A 22,049-nucleotide genomic window follows, 5' to 3' on the forward strand; every position below is an offset into this window, starting at 1 on the left:
TTGCCGGATCCCCCTAGTGCTGGCCCAAATATTCGTGATATCCTGTCGAGTCTACAGGGTACCACAGTGGGTATCAGAAATGCACAGCCTGAGGGGCTGCCAATAACATGCAACAAGGCCGAGGATCTGGTGAAAAGGATGAAAGGGGGGGCTATAATAGACCTACCTCCCACCCTCTGCCCATAAGTGATTATCCTTGTGGGTGTTCCAGGTCTACGGAGAGACCAAAAGGAGACCCACGAAGAGCTGCTTAACAAGACTGTGAACTGGTTTAGTCACTAAAGAAAATGTCCCGCTCTATGGGATAGTATTATTTTGCTTGCAAGGAGGATGGGCTGGATCAGCCCTAGGCCGGTGGACCGGCAAGGGGGTTATATTGTCGCTAATTTTAGGTTACCTCTCATTGCCAAACGTATGCTTTTCAGGCATATGAGTATTCTGTATGAACATAGTAACATTGTATTATTGCCTTTGGGTTACTTTTACAGACCCGATCCCCGAGCAGTTTGGCCGACTGCACAGGCCAGTCAGAAGTGCCAACAATAACACATTTTGGATGTGTCAGTTTAGATGGGGTTCCCAAGCAAATCATTTTGATGTTCTAGCTGAGTTGGATTGACTTAATAGGGGGAAAGCCAGCTCACTGTGTGGGGTTGCTAGTGATAATGTGAGCTTGGTAGAAGTTAGCACAGAAGAGGTCCTCAGGGAGGAAGTGGCCCTTACAGAGGCGTATAGGAATATCCTGGGAGTACCTTGTTGGAATGTATCAGAACAGTCAGAGCCCTACTAGCGGATAATCAGGGATTTAAGTTTTGCAAATAATTTGGATTACTTTGCTTTCAGTAGACATGGGATGTGGAGGGTCCTGGCATATAGGGTAACACCCTCACCTCATGAAAGGGCAGTGGGAGGCTTGGTGGCATTTGTGAGATTGGGGTTGGGTTGTGATATTTAATAAGTTCCCTTTAATTCAGGAATTATTCTGGGCGTTCTCCTTCCTTTCCCGCACAAGGTTAGGGTCTTCGTACTTAACATCGATAAGTCACCATCATCAAAGGTCCTGCTGGAAGCTGAACTAAGGAAATTCTGAGAAATGACCCTACTCGTCTGGTCCTTTGTGCCTATAATCCTGTTAGTGGGGGATTTTAACATATACCCATGTTCCTTGTGTAGTTGTAATAGAGGGGAATCAGAGTATGTTCATTTCAGGTATTCCTGTCAGGGAGATAATCTTAATCTCTTTTACTCTGAATTTAACCCTGCCAGTCTTCTGACTAAGGAAGAGTATGAGTCCCCCGGTCTAATAACCACATTTGAGATATAGATCGATTTTGTGTCCGATTGCAGGATTCCGTCCCTTATTGATTTTAATACAGTAGGGAGTGCTAATAGTGATCACAACCCACTTATAGCAGAGTTTTGCTGCTTTCACTACAGAGACAAGAGCAACAAGATATAAAAAGAAACCCTTTTTATTAAGGAACAAGGTCGGCGAATTGCCTGGGGTACGATTATCCCAGAAGATTTTATGAGGAATTTACTGTTAAGGTGTGGTCCTGGATTTGATGTGTGCCTGCATATCGATTCCTCTGACCTAGATATTGTGGTCTCTTATTCTACTATTTGTAAGGAGGTTCAAACTGCCTTAACTCAGAAAGGCAAAAGGAAGGACAGGTATGGACCCAAATGATTTTTTCTCATAACAGACTTTATTTTATTTTAGGATTAAGGTGCCTGTGATCTTGACCTACAGATCACATCTTTACATATGGGTATAGATGAATGGTGTTACATCATACAGTATAACAATTCAACTACAACAATTCAACCCCAATGCATTAGTTCCTCTTTGGTAAAATGTGACACTTCCAGATACAGTCCATAGTCTAATGATGATATTTCACAGTGTGTGTCGCATCCTTGGATCAAACGTCCGGACTTCAGAATCCATAGCACCCAACATAATTGTCTGCTGTGGGTGGCCCATCTCTGCCAGATTTGTGGGTGTTTCTGTGGGCATCCGCGCACCTGGAAAACTGGTATTTCTAGCACCCTGCAAAAGTCCAATCCATTTTTCCATGCCCTTACTGTAGGGGTGGTGTTGAATTACATAGCCTAGCTATGTTTTGTTTAGCTTGGGATAGGCTTAACCATAGAAGGTGGCATTTATACCTGTTGTCACCAATCTCATCTGGGGAGTTACAATTTCAGGATTTCTGTTAGGCATGCGAGTACTCCAGACCAGAACCTATCTAAGGCTGTACATGTCCATACTGTGTGTAAGAATGTGCCCTCATCACTCCGGCAGCGCAACCATATGGGGGAGTCCATCAAACCGGCTCTCCAAAGTCTGTAGGGTGTGTAATATGCCCTATGAAGATACTTAAATTGGATGAGTCGTAAGCGTGATGAAATAGCAGCCCCCGGGGGGACTCCAAAGCCTCCATCCAATCATAGCAGTCTAGGGGGCCTATGTCGATTTGCCAAGAGGTCTTCAATGACTCAATTGTTGTGGTGCTGTGTGTAATGAGGGATTGATAGATTTTTGAGATTTTAGGATCGCCTAGGTCTCCCATCAAGAGTTTGCCCTCCAAAGGGTTGGAGTCTGGAAGCGACTCTAGCATGGCTATGTGGGGTGTGATGGCATGACGGAGCTGTAAATATCTATAGAACTGGGAATTAGGCATTGAGAATGATTTGAGTGTAAGGCCGTGCATGACATCCCCAATAGTGGGAATTCCTATTCGGTCCCACCCGCGGAAGCCCTGGAGATCCGCCAACTGGGGCAACAGTTTGTTGTGCCACAGCGGTGTTTAGCGCATGATGCCCCCTACCAGCCCATCCTTCGGAGAGATTGCCGTCAGGAGAAGATTACTACTCTGGTGGCGGGTGGTAATGTTTGGATATTCGATCTGCTGTATAGATATGGGGTGAGAGTAGTGTCATCCATTATCCAGCGTTCTAATGCATACACTGGATTGTCACTGGGTCCATACCACCAGTCATTTAGTACCTGAAATTGTGAGGCCGCGTGGTGGGCCTGTACATCTGCAGCTGCAATCCCACCACAGTACGTTGACTCAAAGAAGGTGCTAAGCGCGACGCCCTAACATAGCATTGATGTGTCGAAACCAGGATGGTGGAATTGGATACGGGTGGTTCTGTAGAGGGTAGAGTAATTGTGGGAGGGATACCATCTTGAATATCACAGACCTTCCTCAAAAAGATAGTGGTAGCCCAGCCCAGAGTCATATGTTTGTACGCACCTTTTCCGTGGTGGTGCCTATATTCCAATCCCAAGAGGTCTTTGGATTCTCTGACAGGAAGACCCCCATGTATTGCAGCCCCTCTGTGGCTTGCGTCAGGTTCTCTGCCCCATTATTGCGCCCCTGGGTGCCCCGTAGTGGCCAGATGGTTGATTTTTGTATGTTCATATATAGGCCGGATGTTTCACTAAATATCTGCATTATCTGCAGAATTCTAAGGCCAGTTTTGTATTGGTTTGTAAGAAAAAATATCATGTCATCTGCGTATGGAGCTATACGATCTGAAATGTCAATTGTCCACTCAAATCCCCTGATCAGCACTTCTTTTCGGACCCAGATGGCCAGAGGCTCAATAGCCATCGCTAAGAGAAGTGGGACTGGGGGCATCCATGTCGCGTACCGCGTCTAACAGAAAAGGGGGCTGAAATACTGTTTGCTACTTGAACTGCGGCAGTCAGATCGGTATATAAAAGCCTAATATATGCTATGAACTGTGGGCCAAAGTTAAAGTGTTTTAAGAGTGCGAATAGGTAGGTCCAGCTGATTGAATCGAAAGCTCTGTCCATATTCGCCAACAGCAAGACGGTAGGTCTGCCCAGGCGATCTACCGCTGCTATTGCATTGTAGGCCCTTCTAATATTATGGCGGGTGGAGCAGTGAGGCATGAAACATGCTTGATCTAGGTGGACCAGGTCTGACATATACGGTATTAGTCTATTTGCAAGGACTTTGGCGAGTATTTTCGCCTCAGTATTTAGGAGGAATATAGGGTGGAAGGAGGTATGGTGTTCAGGTGGTCTGCCAGGCTTGGGAAATACCACTATTTCGGCATGTCACCAGTCTGGTGGCAGCCTCATAGTTTTAACCGCTTCTTGAATTACGCTAAGGAGGTGGGGTCTCAATTGGGTTATACAAGCCTTGTAGAATTCGCTGGGGTAACCGTTTGGTCCAGGGGCTTGGCCTGTTTGCAATTCTGACACTGCTGTTGTTAGTTCTTCTAAGGCAATGGGTGTATCTGGGGCTTTCCGTATGCCATCTAATACGGCTCATGGTGGTATGTCATCTAGAAAGCTCCCTATTAGTGAGATATGTATGACTTCCCTTGGTTTGTATGGCTCCTCATAGAACAGTGCAAAGCTAAGTGCGGGGGTGCTCTGCTCTTTCTCAGTTATGGGGAGGAGTGGTTTGCCCACTCCAAGTGCGTATGAATGCTTGGCCGGCCATTTTGGGGATGAAGGGAGGGATCAGAATATTGAATCTTCTATTTTGTGTTTGGTTTTCTTCCTTCTGATTAAAGTTTGAAATTTACGTTTATATGCTCATCAGCCTACGGATATAGGCAATTATGTATGTCTATCCTGAAAACTCAAAGAGAAATTGTTAATCCCAAAGTATTACTCAATAATGGAGAATCAAAGTGTTATTAACAGGTAGCAGGGGCCTAGTTTATTCCTCAGACACCACCTGCATAGAATTACCCTACATCCCATGCTCACCATCCAAATGTGCTACACTGCTTTGTACACTAAGTTTAAACATCTCTTTTATCAAAGCAGTGATTTACCTACCTCCAGGCTATGACTAAATTCCTGGGAGGATTTGTTGATCTGGCATTACACCTAGAGACCAAAGTACAAAGAACTTTACCCATAAGAGGCTTCATCCCATGGGTTGATCAACCCAGCTCAAAACTACCTAGCGGACTGTCACCAAAAACCTAGATGACCTGCATTTTAGCAAGCGAGTCAGTGGACCGACACACTCAGAAGACTACGCTTTGGACCCATTTTTCTCAAACAATACCGAATCTATAAACACAAATGTGTATCTTCAGTCATTGATGGATTACTCATTACTACATGGCGAGCACGAGCCAAGAGGTTGAGGCGGAGAACCACCCTTGGAGTAAGTGTGACTACAGGGGGTCTCTTCCTCTTACTCGCCAGTTTAAGCATGGCTTATTTGAAACTCGATTATCTGGAGTGAGTTACTGAATGGGTCCCTCTCTCTGCGAACAACTAGTTCTGGAGACTCCAAACTCGGGGTATTGAGGGAGTTTAAGGTACTGGGATCTGAAAGGTCCTGATGAATGCTGTTGTGACCTGAAATAGTAGGCACAAGTAAAGCAGCTGAAACATGTCGACAACCTGGCAGTAAGGAGGGGGGGAAGTAACTCCTAATACTTTCCTGTCACCATCATCCTTCACGTTTTTATCCTAGTCAGTGGATCTAGGAATAAACTATTTACGAAAGATACCACTGAACTAGTTTTAATCTTCACTGCACTTTTTCTTTTGGTGATCCCAGGAGTCATTACTTATATTATTATATGCTTGTATTGTCTTCCCCCTCCCTTTTGCTCCACCCCAGGCGTTGGTCTGCACAAGGGTGAATTGAAGCAAGCCCCATGATGAAGCGGTCACAATTTTGTGAGTGAGGGCAGTATTTTTTCACTAAGCACGTGCCACAACTCTTGAAGAAGTTCATACACACCACTACTCTCTGTGTGTGTTACTCATTACTTTCCATCTTACAAACATCATGCTGACTTATTCTTCATAACAAGATGCCATCTAAACCTACTCCCACCAAATGCGACAATAAGTGAGGACGGTGGCAAGGAAATATGATTTGATTAGAAGGCAACTGCTAAATGTCCAAAAACCACAGGTAATGTTTATAAGTCTCCACCGCAACAATCCACACATTCCACAAGATGGCCACCTCAAATGGAAAAATACAAAAAATGGTCCGTAAACCATCAAAAAATGGTCAATGCAGAACTGGCAAAACTAGAACGAGGAGGGAGGACATATTGTAAAACATAAAGAAGGTGCTAAAACAAAACCACTACAAGATCCAGAAAGGAGTTGGAAGGATAAATAGCTGTGTAAGTGCTAACACAGCAAAGATGTGACTGGTCAAGAGCAACTTGGCAAGTCGGTTTGATGAATCATTCTATATTGTCCTATGAGTTCTCTTAAGTAAAAAAAAATGGAGACGACTCTTGTAGTGGGAAAAAAGGTTCATTCTTTTAATTTTTAGTTCCTTTGCTTTATTACTTTTAACATTAAACAACACCAGGACTCATTTTGGTTAAATATTCTGATCGCTTTTTATGCTCTAAAAAAAGTTTGGTCGGTGATCATTTCATTAAGCCACCCCAAGATTGGTACTCCTCTTTGAGTTCAATCGTTAAAAGCGACATCTCATTTCAAACGGATGTTTTCTGCAGATGTCGTGTAAACCCTCTGTTAAAGCATGGTTTCATTCCACATCTTTATCAAGCGAACACATGCTTGTTCAGCATAAGATTTGCTTGGCACAGATTATTGTGGGACACATGAATGTTTTAAAAACAATTATTCTTTAGACTCCTGCAGACATTCATCTTTCAGGATTGATTTCTGGGATGGACTGACTTTAATACAGGTATGGGCCAAAGTAAAGGGACTTATAACTCATTTATTTAGATAATGGAATTCCCTGCTAATCATACCCCCCCCCCCTTCAATCATACTATCAGTGACATCAAAGGCCATGCAATCAGAAACCCTTCTGCATCTTCAGCACTCAACTTCTGCCCCATGACCCTTGGACATCCGCCTAACAAAGTCAGCAGCCATCCTAGCCAGACTATCCTTTGCCATTCTACTTCAAAGTGCTCCTGAAAAACCTTCAGGACTAGATCCTGCCAATCTGGCAAACTTCAGACCCCAGTGCTAAAGGCAAATTCCTGGACACCCTGAAGCTTTGGCCATCTTATCTCATGCCCACACCAGTATCTGCACTGTACATGGCACCAGGTTACGGCAATTCACCAGCTGGAATGACATTACATCACAATCAACACAGAGGAACCATACCTTAGAAGGTCCAAATTTTTGATGCTAGCATGAATTCCAGCCCAAATTCCATGAGAAAGTAAACTTTCTCCTGCCAGGACTGCACCAGATTAAGCTAGAGTCTTAAATACATATGGTGGTAACAAGTGTACACTTGGTCCCTGCATTCTAGAAGTCAAGAACTGAGTGACCTTCAACCACCTTAAATTCAGTGCATCAAAATAGAAGCACCCAATCCATAGAAAATGGTTTACTACACAGGCTTGGGCCTTTGGCAGCATAACATTGCACCACCTGCAATGCTGCCTGTAAAGTGCAGAAACTTGTAGTCATCATGTACACAGATATCTCAGCCTTTTAGATGTTCCCTGTGGCTATCTTCATCAGACAACAAGCAATCCCTGGTGCAGGCAGAATCTTTTGCACCCCAAGCTACAAATCTATCTGCCATGGAGGAACAGGAGATTACAGCTGGTAACTCCAATTACCATTGCCATGTACCAAAAGATTTGCACGAGTTGAGCAAATTCATATTGGCCAAAAATCTGGCATGCAAACCCAAATCGAAAATGAAAACTCACAAGATAACATCAAATCTAAAGGGCATAAAGAAATGACCACAAGGACAGGCTGACAAAGCTGAAAAGGGAGATAGTCGTTTTGTCAGCCACAGTGAAGGACGCATAGGGGCACTTCTGCCAAAACAACATACGCTAGGTGAGAATGCAAGAGCGGGCAGAGGGACCCTCAACAGAACTATTTGTGGATCAATGGTTATCCTCCGAGGTGTTGGGTGTAAGGTGTCAACACTGTTCTTGGCGGAAAGTGCGCACACAGACTGGAGACTGAGCACCACCCAGACCAATATTGGCCCGACTGTTCAATGTCAGGGTCGGGGATAGTATATTACAATTGGCAGGCTCCCACGAGCCATGGTGAATTGAAGGCAGCCCAGTGAGCATTTACCCAGACTACACTACACTGGTCCAGCACCAGGCTGAGACTTTCTTGGCAATCAAGAAACAATCGTGTTAATTTATCCTCAAATATGCCCTCCTATTCACGGGCCTGCCTACGAGTTATTGTGGGCAATGAAGCCTACTTCTACACTGAGGCAAAGAATGCATAGGACTGGCTGGAGAGGCTGGGCCATCCAATGCCACTAGATTGGGATTGAGAGGGCTCCTCCGAATGGTGGACTCAGTGGTCACGACAGAAGCCAGAGATCCAGGGCAACCCCCACTAAAACCGAAGCATGGTCACAGATAGATAAGTTGGTCACAGTACTACAGCAGGGCCTACAAAAGCCCTCGACGAACCTGTGGGAAATCCTAAGCAGAGATTTGGGAAAGCCAGAGGAAGGATCGATTGGTTCAGGTGAAGTAGTCTAGGACCCAGACCTCCGGAGGGTTACCCCATGAAGGTGGACTAGGTTGCCAGACATTTCTCCTGAGGGGGGAAACTGGATGGGCTCCTGCGTGCCCTGGGGTTGGAGGGTGGTGTTTGACTAATTTTACTGGGCTACAGTTGGAGTCTGAACCAGCTGAGCACAGCCATGCTAGACCCCCTATTAAGACGTGTTGGACTCAATGGTAAGCAACACACAAAGTTGGGGGGGGCGGGTGACAGGTGTTGCGAGCGTTGGGGTAGGGGTCATTACATACCCTCAGCACAAGGTGGCAGGGAGGGCGTGTGAGGGATGAACAGTTGAAGAGAGCTGTAGCGGCAAAGTCTAGATCGTGGGCAAAGTGGAGGCTAGAGAACGATCGGAAAACTAAGAACACTTAGAAACATTGGTACAGATGGGTTCTCAACCACTAGGAAGGGACACCTTGCCTAAAATCATCTCATGGAATGTGAATGGGTTTGGGTATAAGCTGAGCAGAGGGGCGGTGTTGCGAGATTTACTATGACATTCACCGAACTTGATCCTGTTGCAGGAAACACATTTCAGAGCTCCCACTGTGACTTCCTAGGGAGGGATAGGTATAAAACATTGGTACATGTGGGCTACTCTACTGGGGCTAAGGGGGTTGGGATCCTGATCCATACATCCACACTGTTATAAATCACAAAAACATGGACAAATCCGTCTGGATGATGGGCGGCACCTGGCACAAGAGAAATCTGATAGTCGCCTCCTGTTACTTTCCACCTGGCCTTCTGGGGCTAGGGAAGTGGATTGACGACTGCCCAGAGGCACTGATACTGGTAGGGGGAGACTTTAATCTGTCTTTTCATGGGGAGATGCAGACAGGGGGCTGCCCAGAGACAACCCATAACTTTATTCCTTCTTGGGGGCCCTGGAGTTGGAGGACCTCTGATGGGTCTCGTACCCAGGGAACAAACAGTTTTCACACAATGCCAATGCATCCCACTCGCCCAACGACACAGATATAGAAATCAGACCTATTTGATGAGGGTCTTATCAGACCAGTCCCGATTATTACGGAGTTGTGGGTACAGGGGTCCGTGCCAGCCCCAGCTGGTGTAAGGAGTCCCAGGATTTTCTGCAGGAGCGTCAGGAATCCGAAGAGAGAGCCTCAGCCTTCCCCTACGGCCTTCCGACTCTATCAGACGCTAGAGTATCGGATGACACGCCAGGGAAAAACAGGGAAACAAAACAAGGGAAGGCGGGAAAACTCCTGTAGCGTGGCTGAAGACGGGTCAGGAATGGGTGAGGCGATACTCTGCTGTAAGACAAAGGCTGTGTTATCTCCAGCAGTTACATTATGACCCATATGTTGGATAAACCCTTAGGCCCCACCTACCACTGTTCTGTCACATCCGATCATATAAGGGGTAGGCATTAAGGTTTCAACATTGAGGATCCTATACAATAGAAAACACAGGGTTAGAGAGAGAGGTCCCACTGAGAACTTACACCAGACTACTAATGAGAGTAACTCACCCACCCGTCTTATAGGTACATAGGACTGTACTCCAACTAGGGTCCACTATGCTTGAAATGAGAGGAGTTCAGCTAGGGCGTAGGAGAAGATCTGCCAAAAGAACAAAACAACACTAAGTGCCCCCCAAACTGTTATCATGACTCAAGGTAAAGAAAAAGGCAGCGCACAGCGCTGTTACCGTGCTTCTGTCGTGCTGAAATACGGGCACAGTGGTCCACGCTAGTATCCCCAACGAATAACAAGCCTCTCTCTCTTCTGACGAGCAAGGGAATGATACACGGCAATATGTGGAGACCAGGCAGGTTGTTAGGCTGCGGAGACCAGGCAGGTTGTTAGGCTGAACCCGTAGGCAGAGCCTGGTCCAGCAGTGCGGGCAGAGCCTGGTCCGGCAGTGCGGACAGGGCCGGTTGCAAGGCAGAGAAAGATTGGGGCAAAGAACAAGGCCTCCTGCGTAGCGCCAAGGAGGCGCGCCGAACCCCGAGGAGTAGTGTCAGCAGTACGGAAATACAGGAGTACAATTATAGGTCTCGTGTGATACTATAAACGAGAGATACCGGGCAGTGTCTAGCCTGGCAGAGAAGTAACCCAGGCAGTGGGAGAGGAGCGGGCTGCGGGACAGAACACCGGGATGAGGGGAGTAACCAAGACAGAGGGAACGGAGCAGGATGCGGGACAGAACACCGGGATGAGGGGAGTAACCCAGACGGGGGAAAAGGAGCAAGCTGCGGGACGGAACACCGGGAACAGGTAATTACTCCATCCGCGTTTGACCTGGCAGCAAAAGAGGAGCTGGCTGCGGGGCGAGTCAAACGGAACCAAGAAGAGACGCGGTAGTTCAATTCCAGCCAGCGCTCTCAACCCGCTAGGGGCCGAAGGCGGAAACAGGAAGCGAGGACACGGAAGTCAGGCAACGAGAATCAGGACGGAAACAGAGCTCAAAGCTAGAACGCTAAGCGCGTTCGAGAGCATTGAGGGTCCTTAAATACTGGAGCGCCGTACGAGTCGGACCACGGGGCATGACAGCACACTCCCCCCACAACGGTCCCCCACCCGTTTGGGCTTATTCGGATGTCTCTGGTGGAAAAGACGAATCAATCTAGGAGCATGTACGTTACCAGCCGGTTCCCATGTACGTTCCTCTACCCCATACCCCTTCCAATGCAGCAGATACTGGAGAGAGTTCCCCACTAAAAGAGAGTCCACTATGGCCTCAACTTCGTACTCTTCGGTATCTTGAATGGTAACAGGAGCGGGTCTTCTCGGAATTGTGGTACCTGGTTCGACAGGTTTCACCAACGAGACATGGAAAACCGGGTGGATCCTGAAGGAGACAGGCAAGTCTAGTTTCAGGGCCACCGGGTTAATCACACTCTGTACCCGGTAAGGGCCTATGAATTTAGGGTTGAACTTGCGTGAACCACTTAGTGCCAGATGTTTGGTGGAAAGCCACACCTTATCCCCTGGATTGTAGATGGGTTCTAATCGTCTGTGCAGGTCTGCCCCTCCTTGTATCTTATTTTAGCGATGTCGAGGTTGTCTAGGGTACTCCTATTTATCTCCTGTAACTTCAGTACCAAATCAGTTGCTGCCGGGGTAGGGCCGCCTGGGGAAACCCCTGAAGGCAACAACTTGGGATGAAACCCCGAAGAACAAAAGAAGGGTGAGTGGCCGATGGAGGAATGTGGGCTGTTGTTATATGCGATCTCAGCTACCCACACCCACTCATCCCAATTCGAAGGGGTATGTAGGACTTGATTCCTAACATACTGCTCGAAACATTGATTGACTCTTTCGGTCTGCCCATCTGACTGAGGATGATGACTCGAGGACAACCTGACGTCTATTCTGAGCAAGGTGCACAAACTCTTCCAAAAACGGGATACAAACTGGGCCCCCCTATCCGAAACTAAGACAGAAGGGAAACCATGGAGACGAACCACCTGCTGTAAGAACACGGAAGTCAGTTCAACCGCAGTAGGTAACCCTCCCAAAGGGACAAAGTGAGCCGATTTTGTGAACAGATCCACAACCACCGACATAGTATTATTCTTTTTCTTGGTGACCGGTAAGTCCACTATAAAGTCAAGCGAAACCGTATGCCATGGACCAGGTGGGGAAGGAAGAGGCAGGAGTAGGCCCACCAGGTCTTGGCGGGACATTTGGTTTGAGCACACACATGGCAGGTCTTCACGTATGTTTCTATATCTTTGAGCATGCCCGGCCACCAAAACCGATCTCGTATCACTTGGGTGGTTTTCTTAATCCCTGGATGTCCAGCTAAAGTATGTGAATGGTACCACTCTAAAACCTGTTCTTGAAATTCTCGGGTGGGCAATACCACTCCACCTTGCACGCAAACATACCCTTCTTGGACAGTAGTCACATGATAACCTACCAATTCCTGCATCTCCACTGAAGATTGGCCCTGTCTGATCAAGTTGTGGAACCCTTCCTCTGTGAGTACCCCACCTATGATGGCCTCTCTAGGGACAATGTTTGGCGATTCCAAAGTTTCATCAGGTTGTAGAAAACCTAAGCGGGATAAGGCATCGGCCTTGCCATTCCGTCTCCCTGGCCTGTATTGGATGGTGAAATCATACTCACAGAAGAATTGATACCAGCGTAATTGTCTCATTGATAAGGCTTTGGCTGATTTCAGATATTGGAGGTTACGGTGGTCAGTATAGACCGTGGTCTGATGCTGGGCGCCTAATAAATAGTGCCTCCACTCTTCAAAGGCCTTTTTTATCGCAAGAAGTTCCTTATCCCCCACGGCATAATTGTATTCAGCCGGTGTAAACTTGTGCGAAAAATAGGCCACTGGATGACTCTGACCAATAACAGGATCCGTTTGGCTTAGAACACCTCCCACTGCCACCTGCGAGGCGTCCACCTCCACCACAAAGGGCAAGGTGGGATCCGGGTGGCGTAGGACAGGGGCTCTCGTGAAGGCTAGACGCAACTGTTGGAATGCATTCTCGGCCTCCGTGGACCATGTATATAGAACTCCTTTCCTCAATAGGGCCGTGAGGGGACTTGCCAATTCCGAAAAGTTCCGTATGAACCGCCTATAGAAATTGGCAAAGCCCAAAAAGCTCTGCAATTCCTTGACTGTGCTAGGTGCTGGCCAGGAGAGAACCGCCTTGACTTTAACGGGGTCCATGGCAAGACCCCATGGAGACACAACAAAGCCCAAAAAGGGCACCTCCTTGGTGTGAAATGTGCACTTCTCCAACTTACAATACAGTTTGTTCTCATGGAGGCGTTCTAAAACCGCACGCACATGGGAGGATATGCTCCGAAATGGAAGCTGAGAAAATCAAAAGGTCATCAATGTAGGCGATTACATACTCATCGAGCATGTCCCTTAGCACCTCGTTAATAAAAAATTGAAATGCTGCAGGAGCATTACAAAGCCCAAAGGGCATTACGAGATACTCATACAAGCCGTATTTAGTGCAAAATGCCGTTTTCCACTCGTCTCCCTCCTTGACCCTCACAAGATGGTATGCGCCACGTAGGTCCAGTTTCGTGAATGACTGAGCCCCACGTACTCTATCAAGGAGGGAGGCGATGAGGGGTAACGGGTACCTGTTCTTAATGGTGACTAGATTTAGTTTCCGGTAATCTATGCAGCAGCGAAGACCCCCTTCTCGTTTAGGTATAAAAAACAACGAAGAAGAGGCCGGAGAACGGGAGGATCTAATGAACCCCTTTTCCAGCATGGTATCTAGGTATTCCCTAAGATACGCATTCTCTTTTTCGGTAAGTGAATAGACTCGGCTACAGGGGATTCTGGCTCCTGCCTTAAGATCTATACGGCAGTCGTATGCCCGATGTGGGGGCAGTACTTCTGCTTCTCTGGGGTCAAATACCGCCTTCAAATCCTGGTAGCAGGAAGGCAACTCAGGAACGGGTTCTTCCTTTTCTGAAGCACTGTTCACCTGAGTACCTGCGATCATGGCTTCCTGTCTATTAGCAGGACGAAACTCCAAGGTGGATTTCTCCCAGTCTATTATGGGGTTGTGGAACTTCAACCACGGGATACCTAAGAGTACTGGAATGTGATGGGAATGAATCAAATCGAATGAAATGTCTTCACAATGGTTGGGGTCTATGTTCAAGTGGAGCATAACTGTTTGATGGGTGACTGGCCCTGAAATAAGGGGACTACCATCAATGGTGGTGACCTTGTTGGTTACGTCTTTCTCTTGGCATGGTATCGAATTAGCTCTAGCCCACTCGGAGTCCATGTAATTCCCAGGAGCCCCGGAATCGATCATTATGGCCACATGAAGACCACGGTGTGCCATTGTGACATATGCGGAGACATAAAGATGCGAAGTGGGGGATTTGTCATACTCGGCGGAGGAGACCGTACATCCTGAACTGCCCGGGTTCCTTGTCTCACAGGACACCGGGCTTTCTAGTTTCCCTGTCTGTTGGATTGACTCGGTTTGATCGGACAAGACTTCAGGAAATGGCCGGCTTTACCGCAATACAGACAGAGTTTATTGATCCGTCTCCTTTGCCGTTCTTCAAACGTCAAGGGACCCCTCACCACTCCTATCTGCATAGGCTCGCTTTCCTCAATGCCTTTAGGAGGGTCACTTTTCTTTTCCCTGGAAGACACATAACGGGGTTCCAATCGCCCTTTTTCCTGTTTCCGCTCCTGTAGCCTGTGATCTATTTTAACCACCAAATCAATGAGGTCTGTCCAGGACTCGGGTAGGTCTACTATTTGTGATAGAGCGTCCTTCAGTTCATCGCGTAATCCCCTGTAAAATAGGGTGCTGCGCTTTTCCTCAGGCCAATTAGATTCAACCACTAGTCTCCTAAATGAGGTAATGTACTGTACTAAGTCGTGGTTGCCCTGCTTCAATGCCAACAACTCGGTATCAGCTGAGTGAGTATACATGTGTCTGTCAAACAATTTACGAAACTCCCTCTTGAAGGCTGCATAACTATACAACAAAGGGTCATCTCTATCCACCAAAGGAATGGCCCAATCAGCTGCAGACCCGCTTAAATATGAAATCACGAAGGCAACCCGGGATTGATCAGACGGAAAGCAATTGGCCTTGCAGGAAAAATGCAACTGACATTGGCTAAGGAATGCTGCACACCGAGCAGCGTCTCCAGCGAACCGTTCTGGCGGAGCTAGGGGTATGGAAGGAGGTGTAGTGACCTGTATAACGGGCTGCTGAACATCAGTTCACCCTCCTGCGGCTGCTACGCCATGATGACGCTGAAGGGCGTCTACTCTGTCTGCTAAGGCCGGAGTTTCGGCCTGCAAGTTGCCAATCATGCCGGCAACGTCGGCCAAAGAGACAGCTCCCAACTCCATTAAACTCGGGCAGAACACACCACTAGGGCTTAGCGTTCTGTAAGGAGTCCCAGGATTTTCTGCAGGAGCGTCAGGAATCCGAAGAGAGAGCCTCAGCCTTCCCCTACGGCCTTCCGACTCTATCAGACGCTAGAGTATCGGAGGACACGCCAGGGGAAAACAGGGAAACAAAACAAGGGAAGGCGGGAAAACTCCTGTAGCGTGGCTGAAGACGGGTCAGGAATGGGTGAGGCGATACTCTGCTGTAAGACAAAGGCTGTGTTATCTCCAGCAGTTACATTATGACCCATATGTTGGATTAACCCTTAGGCCCCACCTACCACTGTTCTGTCACATCCGATCATATAAGGGGTAGGCTTTAAGGTTTCAACATTGAGGATCCTATACAATAGAAAACACAGGGTTAGAGAGAGAGGTCCCACTGAGAACTTACACCAGACTACTAATGAGAGTAACTCACCCACCCGTCTTATAGGTACATAGGACTGTACTCCAAATAGGGTCTACTATGCTTGAAATGAGAGGAGTTCAGCTGGGGCGTAGAAGAAGATCTGCCAAAAGAACAAAACAACACTAAGTGCCCCCCAAACTGTTATCATGACTCAAGGTAAAGAAAAAGGCAGCGCACAGCGCTGTTACCGTGCTTCTGTCGTGCTGAAATACGGGCACAGTGGTCCACGCTAGTATCCCCAACGAATAACAAGCCTCTCTCCCTTCTGACGAGCAAGGGAATGATACACGTCAATATGTGGAGACCAGGCAGGTTGTTAGGCTGCGGAGAACAGGCAGGTTGTTAGGCTGAACCCGTAGGCAGAGCCTGGTCCGGCAGTGCGGACATGGCCGGTTGCAAGGCAGAGAAAGATTGGGGCAAAGAACAAGGCCTCCGGCGTAGCGCCAAGGGGGCGCGCCGAACCCCGAGGAGTAGTGTCAGCAGTACGGAAATACAGGAGTACAATTATAAGTCTCGTGTGATACTATAAACGAGAGATACCGGGCAGTGTCTAGCCTGGCAGAGAAGTAACCCAGGCAGTGGGAGAGGAGCTGGCTGCGGGACAGAACACCGGGATGAGGGGAGTAACCAAGACAGAGGGAACGGAGCAGGATGCGGGACAGAACACCGGGATGAGGGGAGTAACCCAGACGGGGGAAAAGGAGCAAGCTGCGGGACGGAACACCGGGAACAGGTAATTACTCCATCCGCGTTTGACCTGGCAGCAAAAGAGGAGCTGGCTGCGGGGCGAGTCAAACGGAATCAAGAAGAGACGCGGTAGTTCAATTCCAGCCAGCGCTCTCAACCCGCTAGGGGCCGAAGGCGGAAACAGGAAGCGAGGACACAGAAGTCAGGCAACGAGAACCAGGACGGAAACAGAGCTCAAAGCTAGAACGCTAAGCGCGTTCGAGAGCATCGAGGGTCCCTAAATACTGGAGCGTCGTACGAGTCGGACCACGGGGCATGACAGCTGGTGCCTGGATCCATGGAAGCTGATGGACTAGGACTCTCAGCGCCACAGCCCGGATGTTTCCAACTTGTATTTCCAGAATGAAGGTTTGGTGACCTCTCGGACAGTTGTTTGGGAGGCCTACAAAGCAGTTGTGCAAGGCCAACTAGTAGCACAAGCGGCAGGGAAGAAAAGGGACAGAATCAGCAAGTTGGAGGCAATGAAAAGGGAGTAGACAGAAAGAGAGGCTTGTTATTTGGTAGCACCAGACCCAGAGCAGGTGCAGAATCTAGCTTGACTCAGGAAGGAATATAGACGTCTGGTCCACCAAGATGCCAAGATAGTCAGAGCAGACTCTATGAGACAGAGAACATGGAAGAATGCTGTCCTGGTTGGCTAGGTAGGAGGAAGGCCAACAATAGATTCTGGCGGTTTGTGCATAGCAAGGAGAGATGGCAGAGACACCTACTGCCATAGTCCAACCTTTGCACGATATCTGGAAGACTTGTATACCTCATAAATCTCCCGTAATGTCGAGGAGGACATGCATAATTTTGGGTGAGATCTCCTGGTGCCACAATTAGGGAGGCCAGGAGTTTGCTGGAGGTAACTATCATGGAAAGATAAATTGTAGAAGCCAAGGTCCAAATCAGAAGTGGAAAGGACCCGGGTGCCAATGGCTTTCCCCCTGAATTCTTTAAATGTGTTAAGAGCAAGGTGATCAAACACCTATATGATATGTATTGCAAGCCCCAGGCTCGCTGTGATCGCCCTCAGGATCTTAGGCAGGTAACGGTTGTGTTGATTCTCAAGCCTGGGAAGCTTCCAAAGGAATGCACCTTGTATAGGTGGATATTCCTCCTGAATATGGAAACTAAATTGTTTGCAAAAGTACGGGCGAATCGCCAAGTGCTAGACTGCTTAGAGCTCCGGATCAATCTGGGCTTGTGCCATATAGATTCACATGAAGCAATCTCTGGCTGCTCTTTGGTTGTCTTGCCAGACAACTCCAGGTGTGCGAACCAGCGCTTGTCCTGGCATTAGATGAAGGTGTTAAATTCTTTGGAATGGTCCTACCTGATGGCCATTCTAGAACGTATGAGCTTCAGCCCTATCTACAGGGTGTGGGTGAACCTTGGCTATTAAAGGCTGGGTACGAGTACAGATGGATGACACAATATCAGAGGAATTCAAGCTGGGTAGGAGCACTCTTCAGAGAGGTCCCCCTCTCCCAGTTACTCTTCATGGTAGCTATAGAAACACTGGCAAACTGGGTTCGGCGGGATGAATTGTTGCGGGACTTCTGCTGGGATGGAGACTGGGAGGATGTGGTCTCCATGTATGCTGATGATGGACCAATCCCGATCGAGAACCCTGGAAATCTTGCAGACCTTCAGTCTCTTTACTGGCATAAAAATCAACTGGCGAAAATCCATAGTATACCCGCTGTCTTGCACATCGGGCTGGTATGGGCTGACATCAGGTTTCCCTACCTGGGAATATATGTGACCATAGACCGTGAACTGTTTTATGATAAAAATGTGGGGCCAATCCTGTGCAACTTAAGCAGAGACATGGAACATTGGCATCAACCCCCCCTCTCCCTACTGGGAAGGGTGGCCCATATAAAATTATCTATCTCCCTAAGTTCCTTTATGCAATGCAAAATTCAATGTTCAAGGTTCCTGACCGATTTTTCCGGGCAGTGGAGACAGAGGCTTGATCCGTCCTCTGGGATGGAAGGACTCAAACAATTGTTCTTCTAATGCTGACAAGCTAGATGATGGATGGAGGTATTGCCATGCCAGATTTTCAATTGTACTACTGGGTGGCTCGCTTAGTGATAGTTAATGACTGGTGCTTCGTGGAACGGAGAGAACTAGCTCTGATGGCAGACCGGTGGGCACTGGAGCCCCACAGCTGCACACAATATCTCTATGGTGCAGGGAAAACGATGACCCTCCCAGAGCCGACGGCTTCACACATAGCACTACAGTGAAGAGACAATGACGACCCTTCCAGAGCTGCCGGCTTCAGTAGTTCAAACCTGGAGACGTTCAACACGGAGGCTGAGATGGGCAGGCCCACTGACACTGGATACACCACTATGGGACTCAGGCGCATTGGCAGAGTTACGCAGGGTGTCGGGTCACCAGGGAAGAGATATGATTGGCATTTCAAAGGTGGGCGATCTTGGGGGGGGGGGGAAAGAGATACGAAGTGGTGGATGCTTGTGGTCTCACAGAGTCAATATGACACACCAGGGGACAATTAATGTGGTTCTTGTAGATCAAGTCTATATTGCTCTGACAGATCTCCAACTCTCATGACTAGAGGACGAGAGCCCACTGAAATACCGGGTGCTCCACTCCATAGATACGCTACATCTAAGCTGTACTCCAAAATTCTTACCAATAGTCTGGACCCACTACAGAAGTTATGGGTGAAGGTGGATGGAGTCCTGGGTAGATAGGAGGATGAGTGGGGTGTGGCCTGTAAATACCCCGGGGAAGTTGCCATCCGGGCGGTGGTTTGGCGAATACAGCTGAAACTGCTGCACCGGGCATATTTTACACTTATGAGGCTCCATGCTTTGGGGATGCGTGGCACAAAATGCTGCCAGTGGGAATTTGGTCAGCGGGGAATGCTGGTGCACATGCACTGGGAATGCCAGAGAGTGAGGGCCTTCTGGATCAGTATACAGCGTAGACTTTTAGAGATGGTAGGAGAAGCCATGGCGCTCACCCCTCGGCTGAGCTCTCCTGGGTGTATGAGGAGAGGTGAACCTCGAGAAATACATACTTGTGCCCTGCAATACGGCATTGGCAGTCGTGCATCGAGACATAAGACACTGGGGAGCGCATGGATTCCAACACTGAGTCTGGATATCCAATATGGAATGGTGCCAACGGAGGGAGAAATCCATATACTGAGCAAGAGGCTGCACAAAGAAATTTGCGAAGATATGGGACCGCTGGTCAGAGACAGAAGGAGAGTGAGGGAGAGGGTTCTCTGAGTCGATTACTGGAGAAAGTACTCGTAGTGGCCAAAGAGAGCTCTAAGGGGTCAGGGTGTCCCTGGGGGTCCTGGTCATACGAGGACCCGAGGGCAAAACCATAGCATCTACAGGACTGAGTCCCACACTATATATGTCAGAAACTGTCACTCGATATATCCTACATATCTCTACACTGCAGCAAATAGGTGTTTGATTGATCTATATTACGTTTTATGTCTTTTTTATTTGGGATAAATGCACAATAAAAAGATTTTTTGAACAGTATCTATGCGGATTTACAAAGACACACCTGGAGATATATGCATTAATAAACAAATACCATAAAGAGAGGCGCCTCACACCAAAGGGACAGGGCTCTGAATGGAATAGGTCTCTAAATGGTTCCCTTTGGGTACGCGTCACATCCAAAACATAAGTATCACCACATCCATTTGAAAATCAATATTGCTCATTGGCCTCAGCACTGCTTGTAAGCAGGGCTGAGGCCAATGAGCAATATTGATTTACAAAAGGATGTGGCGATACGTAGGTTTTGGATGTCACGTACCCAAAGGGAACCACTTATAGACTTTAATAAACAAATACTACAGACCATGGCAAATTTGCAGCAATAAGACCAGGGCACCCCAGACATTTTTGCTAGGGTCCCCACCTTCCCAAAGGCCCCCCTGGGAAAATGAACTTTTTCTGTATCTCACATCTGTCCGTTTCCCCATCACAAGCTTTAATGTATTATCCGATATTCTTTGGCATCATTGGGCTTAAATTAGCAGAAAATGGTCCCCTAAAGTATGTTTTACCCGGGGCTCCAAAATCCCTACAATAACACTGGGGCACAAATAGGTCACAAGTGAAACATACGCTCTACCAACCTTGCATGGAAGCAGTGGCTTGAAGCAAAATGGTCAAGTTTTGTACAGCTTTTCAGTGTCACACAAGGGGTGCCAAAGTGAAATGTAATACAACGCAAGCAAATCCTAACTAGGGGTGGGCGAAAAATTACGCTCCACTGGCAGAGTTCGCGGAGCTTAGCCCAATCTGCGCTCCCAGCGGAGTTCCGCAAAACTCCGCAAAGCGACGCGGTTTTTATTTTTCAAGCAACTCGCCAACAGTGGCGAGCTCCTCCTGGCGAGATTTCTCATCGCGGGCGGTCAAGGCAGGTCGCGACCACTCACGTTGAGAATCTGCTGTTCACATTGAGGAAGCTGCAGCTCGAGTAGAAGGTCTACTCCAGCAAGGGAAAGCAGCGACACACACTGGTGCAACGCGTAATGCTGTTCCTTCTGATTTTGCAGCACAGGACAAACTCCTGGTTCTAAAAATCAGTGCAGGCAGCGTGACTTAGACTCTGCTGCTGGCGGAACTCAGGGAAGCGTGGCGGAGTGTTTCTGGCACTCCGTTGAGTAAAACTCTGTGAACTTCGCCCAAGCTTAATAACCTGAAGGAAAAAGGAAGGGATTAAATATGTTTAAATAGCTAATGTTTCCAGTTACTGATAATTGTTTAATGATTTAAACTATTGTCATGAGTTTAAAGCGTCTTTGCAGTGGTTTCATTTTATTTATTTGTTTTAATAGAAAGGGGCATATGGAATTATGTATCCAATCTTTAGTAAGGCAATCAGGATTTTTTACTAGTGGCGGTAGGAAAGTAAAGAAAAGGAGTGCATTGTTACCTAATCGTGTAGTGGAAGTTATTTTTTCACTTCCTTACAGTTGCTTAATTAACCTAGCCAGTTGGGGAAAATATTGAGTTGACGAAGTGCTCCATGATGGAACGGCGCGGTGATGCTCTACAGGTCACGCGCTCGAATCCTCGGAAGACGGACTCAGTCTTTCAATTCTTCGAATGCTGGTAAATTAGGAAACAGCCACACACTTAAGTACAGCGCGTAGAAACAGTGTAGGCGATATATGAAATGAAGACATACAACACAATATTGTTTTGTAATGCAGCGCTAACTTAGTGTTCCAAAGGTCCAAATCAAGTTCGGTTCAGACGAAAAACGAAATTCAAATAAGCCCACAATTAACTTAAAATCCTACTCTTTGGCGAATAGGACGCACGTTTGCTTAGGAATTCAAAATTTGCGAACGTACGTGACAAGAATTTTCAATTCTATTAAGGACACGGAGGCGAGGATTATGCTTCGCATTTTCTTTACTGAAAATTCTCAGCAGCCAATCAAATGAAAGTAAAAACAAATAACGCTACAATACCC

The sequence above is a fragment of the Triturus cristatus genome, chromosome 11 (assembly GCF_964204655.1).
Source record: "Triturus cristatus chromosome 11, aTriCri1.1, whole genome shotgun sequence".
NCBI classification, from domain to species: Eukaryota; Metazoa; Chordata; class Amphibia; order Caudata; family Salamandridae; genus Triturus; species Triturus cristatus.